The 12,578-nt window shown below is 50.0% G+C and overlaps 1 pseudogene; it reads left to right on the plus strand.

Annotated features, from left to right (window-relative positions):
- LOC128937667 (CUB and sushi domain-containing protein 2-like) overlaps positions 1–12,578 on the plus strand; it is a 139,446-nt pseudogene that overhangs the window by 54,626 nt on the left and 72,242 nt on the right.

The following is a 12,578-nucleotide window of genomic DNA, read 5'->3' on the forward strand; positions in this document are numbered from 1 at the left end:
TCCATCCCCTCATTTCAGGGATTTCCCTCTCTCCATCCTCTTACTTTGAGGATTTCCCTCTCTCCCTTTCCTTCTCTCACTTTGAAGATTTCCCCCTCTCCATCCCCTCATTTCAGTGATTTTCCTCTCTCCCTTTCCTCCTCTCACTTTGAGGATTTCCCTCTCTCCATCCTCTCATTTCAGGGATTTCCCTCTCTCCCCTCCCTTGAGGAATTCCCTCTCTCCCTTCCACCCTCTGACCTTGGGGACAACCACCAACATTTGGCTCAGTCCCCTGGGTGGGCTGAGCTTCCCCTGAGCCCCTCAGTGCCCACCTGAGTGCTGTGCCCTGTTTTCTGTGCCCAGCTGTGAAGCTGCAGTCTGACCACTGCCTGGACCCTGGCATCCCAGTGAACGGGCAGCGCCACGGCAACGATTTCTACGTGGGAGCCCTGGTGACATTCAGCTGTGACCCTGGCTACACCCTGAGTGACACTGAGGCCCTGGAGTGTGAGCCCAACTTCCAGTGGAGCCGGCCCCTGCCCAGCTGTGAGGGTGAGGAAACTGCTTCAGGATGTTCTTGGGGTTGGGAGGCAGAGCTGAGCTCACAGGGTGGGAACATCCAGAGGTGGAGCCCACAGTGGTTCCAGCTGCTGGAAACCTTCCCATGCAGACCACTGCCAAAGCAGCAGCTGGAGAGCTCCCTGTGGCATTAAATCCATGGGTTTTGTTGGATTTTGGTGGGTCTGTCCATGGATTTTGTTGGATTTTCCTCTTTTGGTTGGATCCCACAGGGATGGTGGTTCCAGCTGCTGGAAACCCTGGAAACCCTTCCCCTGCAGACCAACTGCCAAAGCAGCAGCTGGACAGCTCCCAGTGGTGCTTAATCCATGGGGTTTGGTGGCTCTGTCCATGTATTTTGTTGGATTTTGACCCACAAAACCCAATTTGGGTTGATTGGATTTGGGTTCATCAGTCTCTTTTGGATTTTCCTCTTTTTGTTGGGTCCCACAGGGATGGTGTTTCCACCTGCAGACCCATTGCCAAAGCAGCAGCTGGAGAGCTCCCAGTGGTGTTTAATCCATGGATTTTGTTGGATTTTGATGGGTCTGTCCATGGATTTTGTTGGATTTTGTCATTTGGGTTGATTGGATTTGGGTCGATCATTCTCGTTTGTTGGATTTTCCTGGGTTGGGTTTTGCTTTTACTTTTTCCTCCTAGCTTGTGAAAGAGTCTGGATTATTGAACTCTTTCTCTCCTGTTTTTTTGTGTTTTTAGCTCTCTGTGGGGGCTACATCCGTGGCTCCAGTGGCACCATCCTCTCCCCAGGCTTCCCTGATTTTTATCCCAACAACTTGAACTGCACATGGACCATAGAAACATCCCATGGCAAAGGTGAGGAGAGGACTGAGGCAGTGGGAGAGAAACTTTTCCCTGTGAGATCCACGAGTTCCTCTCAGAAATGATGATTCCATTGTCCCTGGACAAAATCCAGAGGGTTTTGACGTCACCTCTTTAACCTTTTAAAGGGAAAATTCTTATCAAGCAGAGCTTTGTGTTATCTCCTGTTCCAGACCTTTGTGGCCTGATCCTAAAAGTCAGGATGTGGATGCAGAGATCCTGACACCATTCCCTGTCCCAGAGAGGGATCTTCCCCTCCTGAGGGATTTCTGGAGGTGCTCAGCTCCTCCTCTCACAGTTTTTTTGGTAATATCTCCCACATGGCCACCACACGAGTCCTGGAATTGCCCCAACTGCTCCAACAATTATTTTCTTGTGACACTTTATGGACTCCCAGGCTGTGCAAGTGGAGTTTAAAAGCAGTTTAATTTTAAAGGTATTTAAATGCCTAAAGAGAGACCATTATTTTTAATCTCATTGCTTCAAAGTGATTTCTTTTCTCCTTTTATTTGTTTTGCTGTTTCTTCTGCAGAGAATGGGGAGAGAAAAAAAAAAAGCCCAACCTCGTGTTTGCAGAGATGTTTTGTGCCACAGTAAATTGCAGACCAGAGCAAAGGTTTAATTGGTCACAAATCATTAAAAATGAGTTTATAATTAGCCCTTTTTGCTACAGTTCCTCGACCCTTCAGTGCTGGAGGAGCCTTGTGCCCTCTGCTTGGAGTTTTTACTTTAAAAAACTTGGAATTTGGGCATGTTCTCCAGGATAACTGAATTGTTCTTGTGCTGATTCTAGAGGGGTGATGTTATTTGTGTTCCTTAAGCTGGGTTTGCTAAAACTGAGGGTTTAAATTTGCTGTCAGAGGAGAATAAAGTCATTTTGCATTCCCCACATCCCAGTTTTCGGGTCAGATCTATTTCTGTTTTGTGCTTCTGGTAGAAATAGCAAACAATTTGGAAACTCTTGGAAGTTTCCTGCTTTTGTGGAGTTTTGCGGACTAAAAAATGTTCTCCACAGAATGGATATAAAGAATGAATTATCAAGGTCAGTCCTAAGCTTTGGATATAAAAATCCTTTTGGGACAATAAAGGGCAGTGAGGGATAAATTGTGGGATGATCCCACAATTCCTTCATTCCTAATCCCATGGGAAAGGTTCCTTGTTGGTTTCCAGCCTCTCTGACCTTCACTTCTTGGAAGGGAAGAGCTGCATGTGAGCAGCAAAGCTCCAGGAAAAACTTGGAGAGGGCCAGGGATAAATAAATGGAATATTCAGCTGGAATTGGATGCTGTGGGGTTGGATATTGGATCTCCAGAGCTTTCCCTGATCTCCAGAAATTAATAGAGAATGGGCAGCAAGGAGGAGAATCTTCCTCTGGGCTTTTTTTGCAGGTTTCCTGCTGTTTCTTTGGGATGCTGTGTTTTGGGAATGGTGGCATGCAGAGCCAGGGAATTCTTGGGAATTATTTGGGTTATTGGTTTAATTATTATTTTATAATTCTAATTATTTGGGAATTGTTGGGTTAAATGAAATAACCTGGTCAAACCAAGCAGGGATCTCTCCCAAATTCCATCCTGGGGTTTCCTGGAGGATTCTGAGCAGGATCAATCCCAATCCCACACGAGCAGAGGCTCGGGAGCCTGCCCTGAGCTGGGAGATCAGCATGGAAAAATCCATCTAAATGCAAAAAGGCTTTTTATTGCTTGGCATCTCCCTGCCTTGTTAAGTCGGTGTGACAATGCTGTGACAGAGTTCCTGAGCTCAGATCCTGCCTGGCTCCTGCTCTCACTGCTGGTTTTTGTTGATTTTTTTCTTTTTTGTATTATTTTATTTCCAAGCTGGAATTATTTTCCAGAGAATGAGTGTTTCTAATGGTGTTTGAATTCCAGCATGAAAAATCACCTCGCTGGAGGCTCCTGCAGGAGCCTGAAGTGCTTCCCATTGTGTGTCTGGAGGTGTGAAGGGGACTTTAAGTAATCCATTACTCCTCTCTGGCTCATTTACAAATGCAGCAAGGTCACAGCCTTCTCCCCAAATGTTTCAAATCATTCAAATTGAATTTGGGAGGAAGAGGCAAAATAGTTTTGCTGTGTTTGGCTGGCATTTCCGTGGCTGGAGCTGCTGTGGGGTTTATTTTGGGCAAGAAAAGGTGAATAAAAGTAGGGTATAGGGGAAGGTGTCCCCTCCCATGGGACAGCCCTCCCACATTTCCTTATTTGGGCTTTAGCCCCACCCACCTTCCATTATTTGGATTTTAGCCCCTCCCATATTCCCTTATTTGGGGTTAGCCCATCCCACATCCCCTTATTTGGGTTTTAGTCCTGCCCTCATTTCCTTATTTGGGTTTAGCCCCTCCCACATGTCCTTATTTGGGTTTAGCCCCGCCCACATTCCCTTATATGGATTTTAGCCATGCCCACATGTCCTTATTTGGTTTTAGCCCCTCCCACATCCCCTTATTTGGTTTTACTCCTGACCACATTTCCTTATTTGGGTTTAGCCCTGCCCACATTTCCTTATTTGGGTTTGGCCCTGCCCACATTCCCTATTTGGGTTTTAGCCCCACCCACATTTCCATATTTGGGTTTAACCCTGCCCACATGTCCTTATTTGGGTTTAGCCCTGCCCACAGTTCCATATTTGGGTTTAGCCCCACCCACACTCCCTTATTTGGTTTTACTCCCGCCCACATTTCCTTATTTGGGTTTAGCCCTGCCCACATTCCCTTATTTGGGTTTAGCCCTGCCCACATGTCCTTATTTGGGTTTAGCCCTGCCCACATTTCCATATTTGGGTTTAGCCCCACCCACACTCCCTTATTTGGGTTTGGCCCTGCCCACATTCCCTTTTTGGGTTTTAGCCCTGCCCACATGCCCTTTTTGGGTTTAGACCCTCCCACATTTCCTTATTTGGGTTTTGGCCCTGCCCACATTCCTTTATTTGGGTTTTAGCCCTGCCCACTTTCCCTTATTTGGGTTTAGCCCTGCCCACCTTCCCTTATTTGGGTTTAGCCCTGCCCACATTCCCTTATTTGTGTTTTAGCCCTGCCCACATTCCCTATTTGGGTTTTAGCCCCACCCACGTTTCCTTATTTGGGTTTACCCCGCCCAAATTTCCTTATTTCGGTTTAGACCCACCCACATTCCCTTATTTGGGTTTTGCCCCTCCCACATTTCCTTATTTGGATTTAGCCACGCCCACACACAGGAGAATGGAATAAAACCATTTTTAAGGTCATTTCCCACCCAAATTGTTCCATGATTCTCTGATTCAGCCCATCATGGGAAGGTCCTTGCAGCTGCACCTCTGACACACTTCTGGGAAAGCCTCCCTGACCTTCAAGCTGGGATTCAGTCCTGGTTTTCCAGGCAGGAATTCCTTCTGTAGCACTCTCATTTTTGAGCCCTCCCAACTCCAACCTCGCTGCTCTCCGTTTAAAAGTCATTTTTAGAATAAAGGCTCCCCTGGGCTGCTCCCTCAGCTGCTGCTCTGTCCCTGGAGCAAGTTTGTGTCACCCTGACAAGGGCACAGGAATCCAACATTTCCAGAGCCTGGCCCTGCTCCCACACCCCAGATTTAGGGTTTTTATTGATTTCACTTCCACCAGACCCAAATCCACAATTCCAGTGTGATTTTTCCCCCTGCCCTCGGTGGGGAGCTGGGGTTGGGCACTGGGATGACTCCACCTGTGGTTTCCCCTCTCTCTGCAGGCGTGTTCTTCACCTTCCACACGTTCCACCTGGAGAACGGGCACGATTACCTGCTGATCACGGAGAACTCCAGCTTTGCCCAGCCCCTGCAGCAGCTGACGGGCTCGCGGCTGCCGGCGCCGCTCAGCGCGGGGCTCTTCGGCAACTTCTCGGCCCAGATCCGCCTCATCTCTGACTTCTCCATGTCCTACGAGGGCTTCAACATCACCTTCTCAGGTGACAGCAGTAGCCCGAGCCTTCCTTCTGTGCCTCCCTTCCTTCTGTGCCTCCCTTCTTTCTGTCCCTTCCTTCTTTTCCTTATTTTCTTTCCCTCCCTCCTGCCTTCTCCTATTTTCCTCCCTTTCCTTTTCTCCCTTTTCTTTTCCTCTCTTTCCTTTTCTCCCTTTTTTTTGTCCTCCCTTTCCTTTTCTCCCTTTCCTTTTCTCCCTTTTCTTTTCCTCTCTTTCCTTTTCTCCCTTTTTTTTGTCCTCCCTTTCCTTTTCTCCCTTTCCTTTTCTCCCTTTTCTTTTCCTCTCTTTCCTTTTCTCCCTTTTTTTTGTCCTCCCTTTCCTTTTCTCCCTTTCCTTTTCTCCCTTCCCCTTCCCTTTTTGCTTCCTTTCCTTTCCTTTTCCCTTTCCTTTCCTTTCCTTTCCTTTCCTTTCCTTTCCTTTCCTTTCCTTTCCTTTCCTTTCCTTTCCTTTCCTTTCCTTTCCTTTCCTTTCCTTTCCTTTCCTTTCCTTTCCTTTCCTTTCCTTTCCCCCTTCCCTTCTTTTCTCCCTTTCTGTCCCTTTCCCCTCTTTCCCCTATTTTTTCCTTGCTGTAGTACCAGATGGGAGCCCCCTCCTGCTGCACCCAGCAGGGCTCTGATCCAGATTTTCCTGACTCCAGGACTCAGGAGGAGGCTGAGGGAAACAATTCCTGCCCAGAGAAGTTCCAGCAATCCCTTGCTGAGCTGTGCTTGCTCAACCCTCACGGTGATGGTGCCTTTGTGCCTTTGAGTGGGTGTGCTGATCCAAAATGCAGATTTTTCAAAGGAAATCCAAATTTTTCAAAGGAAATCCTGATTTTTCAGCAGCTGTCTGTCAGGAGGAGCGTGAGGACTTGGAGAGGGACCAAAGGAGGGACGTGTGGCACTGCAGGGCAGCTCATGGCACTGGGGCAGCCTCTGCTTGAAGGGCACGAGGTGTTTGACTGTGTCCTCTGGGCTGGAGTCCTCCAAGTGACTCCCAAGTGCTGCCATTCCAGGGAATGTCAATCTTTGCTGCCTGAGTGCCCCAGAAGCAATTCCCTACCACAACCAGTGAAGGGCAGGAGCTTTATTGCTGTTCTTCCCTCTGTCCCCGTGTCCTTCCCAGTCCTGAGCTGCCACTCCAGCACCCAGGGAAAGAGAGAAATTCCCATTTTTCCTGTGGAGCTTGGTCTGGCACCCTCCCTGACGGGCAGAGCTGTTGCCATAGATGCAGCTGAAACCTGGTTCCCAGTGCCTTTGTTCCTGGCCTCTGAAGTCAGGGATTTGCATGTGGAAACCAGTCAGAAAATTTCCAATTAACTCCCATTTTGATGAGGGGAAAATGGCTTTTTGCCTTTCAAAAGCTCGCCTCTAATTATAACTCTCATTTTCAGTGTATTTCAAGGTTTCTTTCCTATCTTGAAAAGCAAAACCAGGAGTCAGTTCTATTTTTAGCTCCCTTTACATATATATATGTTAACATACAGGCTTTGGACTTGGAGATGTTGCCAAAAACACCTTCAAAAGAGTTTTCCTTCAGGCTGCTTTGGGGTCAGAGATTTGAGTTTGGCTGTTGGCCAGAATCCTACGTGACCTTTCTTGGAGCAGCAGCTTCAGCGTCCTCCTGCCTTCCCTGAGCAGGATCATCCATTTCCAGGATTAGAAAAGGAGAGGCAGCAGAAATCCCACCCGGATCAATCCATCCTCTCTGGGCTGCAGCACAGGGACAGTGACAAATCCCCATCCCTGTCACTGTGACAGGGACTGGGACCTGTTGCCTTCGGAGGTGGTTGGGATGCAGGGGCTGGGAGGGAGTTGTAGGTGGAGGGAGAAATAGAAATCCTCATGGGTTCACTGAAACTGGATCAAAGCTCAGAGATCCCTTGGATCCTTGTGGCATTTAGAGGGAGGACAGAATCCCTGAGCTGTAGGCTGGGGGTGAAATCCAGGTGGATTTTCATGGTTTGGAATCCTCATGGATTCGCTGCAGCTGGATCAAGGCTCAGAGCTCCTTTAGATGCTCATGTCCTCTCCAGGGAGGTCTGAACCCCTGAGTTTTAGGTTGAGGTGAAATCCAGGTGGATATTCATAGTTTAGAATCCTCATGGATTCACTGCAGCTGGATCAAGGCTCAGAGCTCCTTTAGATCCTCATGTCCGCTCCAGGGAGGACAGAACCCAAGTTGTAGGTTGGAGTGAAATCCAGGTGGGTTTTCATGGTTTGGAATCTTCATGGATTCACTGCAGCTGGATCAAAGCTCCCTTGGATCCTTGTGTTCTCTCCAGGGAAGGCAGACCCCTGAGTTTTAGGCTGGGGTGAAATCCACCTGGGTTTACATGACCCAAACAGGATTCCATCCTCATTTTTCCATCCTCCCTGGAAAATGCAGCTGGATCAAAACTCAGAGCTCCCTTGGATTCTTGTGTCCTCTCCAGGGAGTACAGAACCCCTGAGTTTTAGGTTGGGGTGGCATCTGGATGGATTTTCATGGCCCAAACAGGATTCCATCCTCATTTTTCCATCCTCCCTGCAAAATGCAGCTGGATCAAGGCTCAGAGCCTCCCTTGGATCCTCATGTCATTTACAGGAAGAACAGAATCCTTGAGCTGTGGATTGGGGTGAAATCCAGGTGGGTTTTCATGGCCCAAACGGGATTCCATCCTCATGGGTTCACTGCAGCTGGATTAAGGCTCAGAGCTCCCTTGGACCCTCATCTCCTCTCCGTGGAGGACAGAACCCATCTCCCATCCCACAACCCCCGTTTTCCCCCTCCAGAATACGACCTGGAGCCGTGTGACGAGCCCGAGGTGCCGGCCTACAGCATCAGGAAGGGGCTGCAGTTCGGGGTGGGGGACGTGCTGAGCTTCTCGTGCTTCCCCGGGTACCGGCTGGAGGGCGCGGCGCGCATCACCTGCCTGGGCGGGCGACGGCGAGTGTGGAGTGCGCCTCTGCCAAGGTGTGTTGGTAGGTGGTCATGTGCTTTCATTTTGCTTGGCTGGCCCCGCTGTGCTGCACTCCTGAGGTGGGCAGGGATGGACGGGAGCGGCCCTGGGGTGGGTGACAACCCCCAGGATGGATGGGAGCAGCCCTGGGGTGGGTGATGTCCCTGGGGTGGGTGATACCTCCTGGGGATGGATGGGTGACATTCCCCAGGATGGTTGGGAGTACCTCTAGGATGGGTGACATCCTCCAGGGTGGATGGGTTGCGTTCTTGGGATGGGTTGGTGACATGCCCTGGGATGGATGGGAGACATTCCTGGGATGGGTGACATTCCTGGGATGGGGGGGTAATATCCCCTGGGATGGATGGGAACACCCCTGGGATGGGTGGCATCCTCCAAAATGGATGAGAGCACCTCTAGGATGGGTGACATCCCCTGGGATGGATGGGTGACATTCCTGAGATGAGTGACATCTCTGGGATGGATGGGAGCAGCCCTGGGATGGGTGACATCCCCTGGAATGGAGAGGTGACATCCCCTGGGATGGCTGGGAGCACCCCTAGGATGGTTGGGAGCATCCCTGGGATGGATGGGAGCTGGGATGGGTGACATTCCCTGGGATGGAGGAGTGGCATCCCCCAGAGTAGATGGGAGCACCCCTGGGATTGGTGACATATTCCAAGATGGATGGGTGACATCCCCTGGATAAGTGACATCCCCCAGGGTGGATGGCAGCACCTCTGGGATGGGTGACACCCCCCAGGATGGATGGGAGCACCCCTGGGGTGTGTGACATTCCCTGGGATGGATGGGTGACATCCTTTGGGATGGAGAGGTGACATCCCCTGGGATGTATGGGTGACATCCCCCAGAGTGGGACCATCCAGAGCAGGGTTGGGGGATGATGCTCCAGGCCGTGGGAAAAAGGATGTCACACTTATTTTTTGGTGTAGAATTTCAATAGAAAATCATTCCCAGCTCTGCTCACCCTGAGCCTGTGGGATTCCTCGAGATCAGTCAGGGCAGGGCTCTCACCTGGTGGCCAGACCTGCTCAGGAGATTGTCCTAAGCTGTGGGTTAGGGTTAGGTGACCCTTGAGGGAGAATTTCAGCAGCAAATCTCCCCAGCAGAGCCAGCTGTGCTGAATTTCCAGCTCTGGGGCCTCATTCTGCTGGGACAGGCAGGAGTAACAATCAGGCTGCAGATAAAGCTCATCAGGGGAATGAAAATCAAAATAAAAAATCATTTCCAGAGCTTTGAACTGGAGCCTCAGACAGCAGCACTGAGTGGACAACCCTGGCTGCTGCTCCTGGCTCAGAATTAACAGCTTGGCTTGATCAGAGCAGGGCAAACTCAGGGCTGATGGCCCAGAGCTCCGTGGCAGGGTGACAGCTCTGTCACAATGTCCCCAGTGCTGCTCAGATCTGCCTGGATAGGGATGGAAAAGGCAGACTGACTCATTAAGATCACAGGAGGTTTAATTGCTTTTCCAGACACTCTGCATTCAGCTCCTATCTTGGAGATGGTCTGGGGAGGGCTCGGAGTGGTTTTTGTTCCTTTGTCCAAGCCCTGTGGCCAGGACAGCTCCCTGAGATGTCCCCAGCATTGTCCCTGGGGAATCTGTGCCAAAATCCAGCTTTTCATCCCTGGCAAGAGCAGAGGACAAAGAGTCTCCTCCAGAGAGCCTCCTGTGGGTGCCTCTGCTGCTTAACCCTTCCCTGGAGGAGCAGCAGAGCCAGGAGCTGTTCTGGGATGGTTCCCTCATCTCCAGGAGCTGTTCTGGGATGGTTCCCTCACATGGGATGGTTCCTCCAGCTCCAGGAGCTTCCCTGGGATGGTTCCCTCACCTGGGATGGTTCCTTCAGCTCCAGGAGCTGCTCTGAGATGGTTCTCTCACTTGAGATGGTTCCCTCACCTGGGATGGTTCCCTCATCATCCAGGAGCTGCCCTGCGATGGTTTCTTCAGCTCCAGGAGCTCACCTGGGATGGTTCCCTCACCTGGGATGGTTCCCTCATCTTCAGGAGCTGCCCTGGGATGGTTCCTTCACCTGGGATGGTTTCCTCAGCTCCAGGAGCTGTTCTGGGATGGTTCCCTCACCTGGGATGGTTCCCTCATCATCCAGGAGCTGCTCTGAGATGCGTCCCTCCCCTGGGATGGTTCCCTCAGCTCCAGGAGCTATGAGGACTCAGGGACATGAGATTGATCCCAAAAACTGCTCTAGGGGATGACTGTCCCCAGGCCTGCGTGCAGAGCCCCAGAGGAGCAGGCAGCCAGTGTTTGACAGCAGAAAATCCTGCAGGGTAAACAGGCTGGGAAAACAGTGAGTCACGGCTGGCTCGTGTGGGAGCTCGGCAGGAGGAACAGAAAATCCTCAGCGTGGGGTTGTTCTGAGCAGATCTACACAAATTCATACAGATTCGTACGGATTTATATCCATTTCCCACAGATTTTCTGCAGATCCATGCAGATGTCACAGAGATTCACACAGATTTATATTTGCACAGATTACTCACAGATCTCGCCCGGATTCCCACAGACTTCTCACGGATCCACATAAATTTCACAGAGCTTCACACACATTTACACAGATCCCCTACAGATTCACCCAGATTCCTCCAGATTTCCCACAGATCCACACAGATTTCACAGAGATTCACACACATTTACATTTACACAGATTCCCCACAGATCCCCCACAGATTCCCCCAAATTCCCCCCAAATTCCCAAAGATCCACACAGATTTCACAGAGCTTCACACAGATTTACGTTTATACAGATTCACCCAAATTCCTACAGATTCTCCACAGATTCACACAGATCCCCCAACTTCCCACAGATTTCTCACAGATCCACTCACATTTCACAGAGATTCACAGAGATTTAAATTTACACAGATTCCTCCCCAAATTCCCCCCAGATTTACATTTACACAGATTCTGAAAGAGGAGAGAAGCCTGGCTAGGAAAATTTGATGGGAAAGGCGACAGTGTGCAGGTTGTAGTGACCAACAACAGGTTGTAGTGAATAACAACAGGTCATAGCGAGTAACAAGAGGTTGTAGTAAATGCCAGCAGGTTGTAGTGAGTAACAAGAGGTTGTAGTAAATGCCAACAGGTTGTAGTGAATACCAACAGGTTGTAGTGGGTAACAAGAGGTTATAGTGAATACTAACAGATTGTAGCGAATAAAAACAGGTTGTAGTGAGTAACAGGAGGTTGTAGTGAATAACAACAGGTTGTAGGGAATACCAGCATGTTGTAGTGAATACCAGCAGGTTGTAGTGAGTAACAAGAGGTTGTAGTGAATATCAGCAGGTTGTAGTGAGTTACAAGAGGTTGTAGTGAATACCAACAGGTTCTGGTGAGTAACAAGAGGTTGTACTGAATACCAACAGGTTGTAGTGAATACTAACAGGTTGTAGTGAACACCAGCAGGTTGTAGAGATATGGTTGTGGTAAATAACAACAGGTTGTAGTGAATACCAACAGGGAAAAGCCCTCTCCTTGCTGCTGCAGGAGGGGCTGAGCGGCTGTGGCCTTCAGAGGCGCCTCCTGCATGTGTGCTGTGGCCAGCAGACGCGTGGGGTCACTGAAATGTGCCTTTGTGTCTCGCTGCAGCTGAGTGTGGCTCCTCGGTGACGGGCACCCAGGGTGTGCTGCTGTCACCCAACTACCCCCTGAACTACAACAACAACCACGAGTGCATCTACTCCATCCAGAGCCAGCCTGGCAAGGGCATCCAGCTGAAAGCCAGGACCTTCGAGCTGGAGGCAGGAGATGTCCTCAAGGTAATTCTGGCTCGGGCAGTGGAGAGCAACACCTCTAAATGCTCTAAAATTCTGGTGGGATTAGGTGACCTCTTTGTCATCCCAGTGCCATGGAGGGATTGCCATGGCAGATTTCTCCCAGACCAGCTAAACCTCCGCTCTCACCTCTGGAACTGCACAGGGAAAGCTCCTCCTCCATCAGAAAGGCTCTAAAATTTTGGTGGGATTAGGTGGGAATGATCTCTGTGTCATCCCAGTGCCATGGAGTGATTGCCATGGCAGTTTGCAAGGTCAGATTTCTCCTAGACCAGCTAAACTTCAGCTCTCACCTGTGGAATTGCACAGGGAAAACTCCTCATCCACCAGAAAGGCTCTAAAATTCTCATGGGATTAGGTGGGAGTGACCTGTGTCATCCCAATGCCATGGACTGATTCCATGGCAGTTTGGAAGCTCAGATTTCCCCCAGACCAGCTAAACCTCAGCTCTCACCTGTGGAATTGCGCAGTAAAAACTCCTCATCCATCAGAAAGGCTCTAAAATTTTGGTGGGATTTGGTGGAAGCGACCTCTGTG

The sequence above is a fragment of the Melozone crissalis genome, unplaced genomic scaffold, assembly GCF_028551555.1.
Source record: "Melozone crissalis strain CALT ecotype California unplaced genomic scaffold, PUWL_Pcris_2 ptg000020l_1, whole genome shotgun sequence".
NCBI classification, from domain to species: Eukaryota; Metazoa; Chordata; class Aves; order Passeriformes; family Passerellidae; genus Melozone; species Melozone crissalis.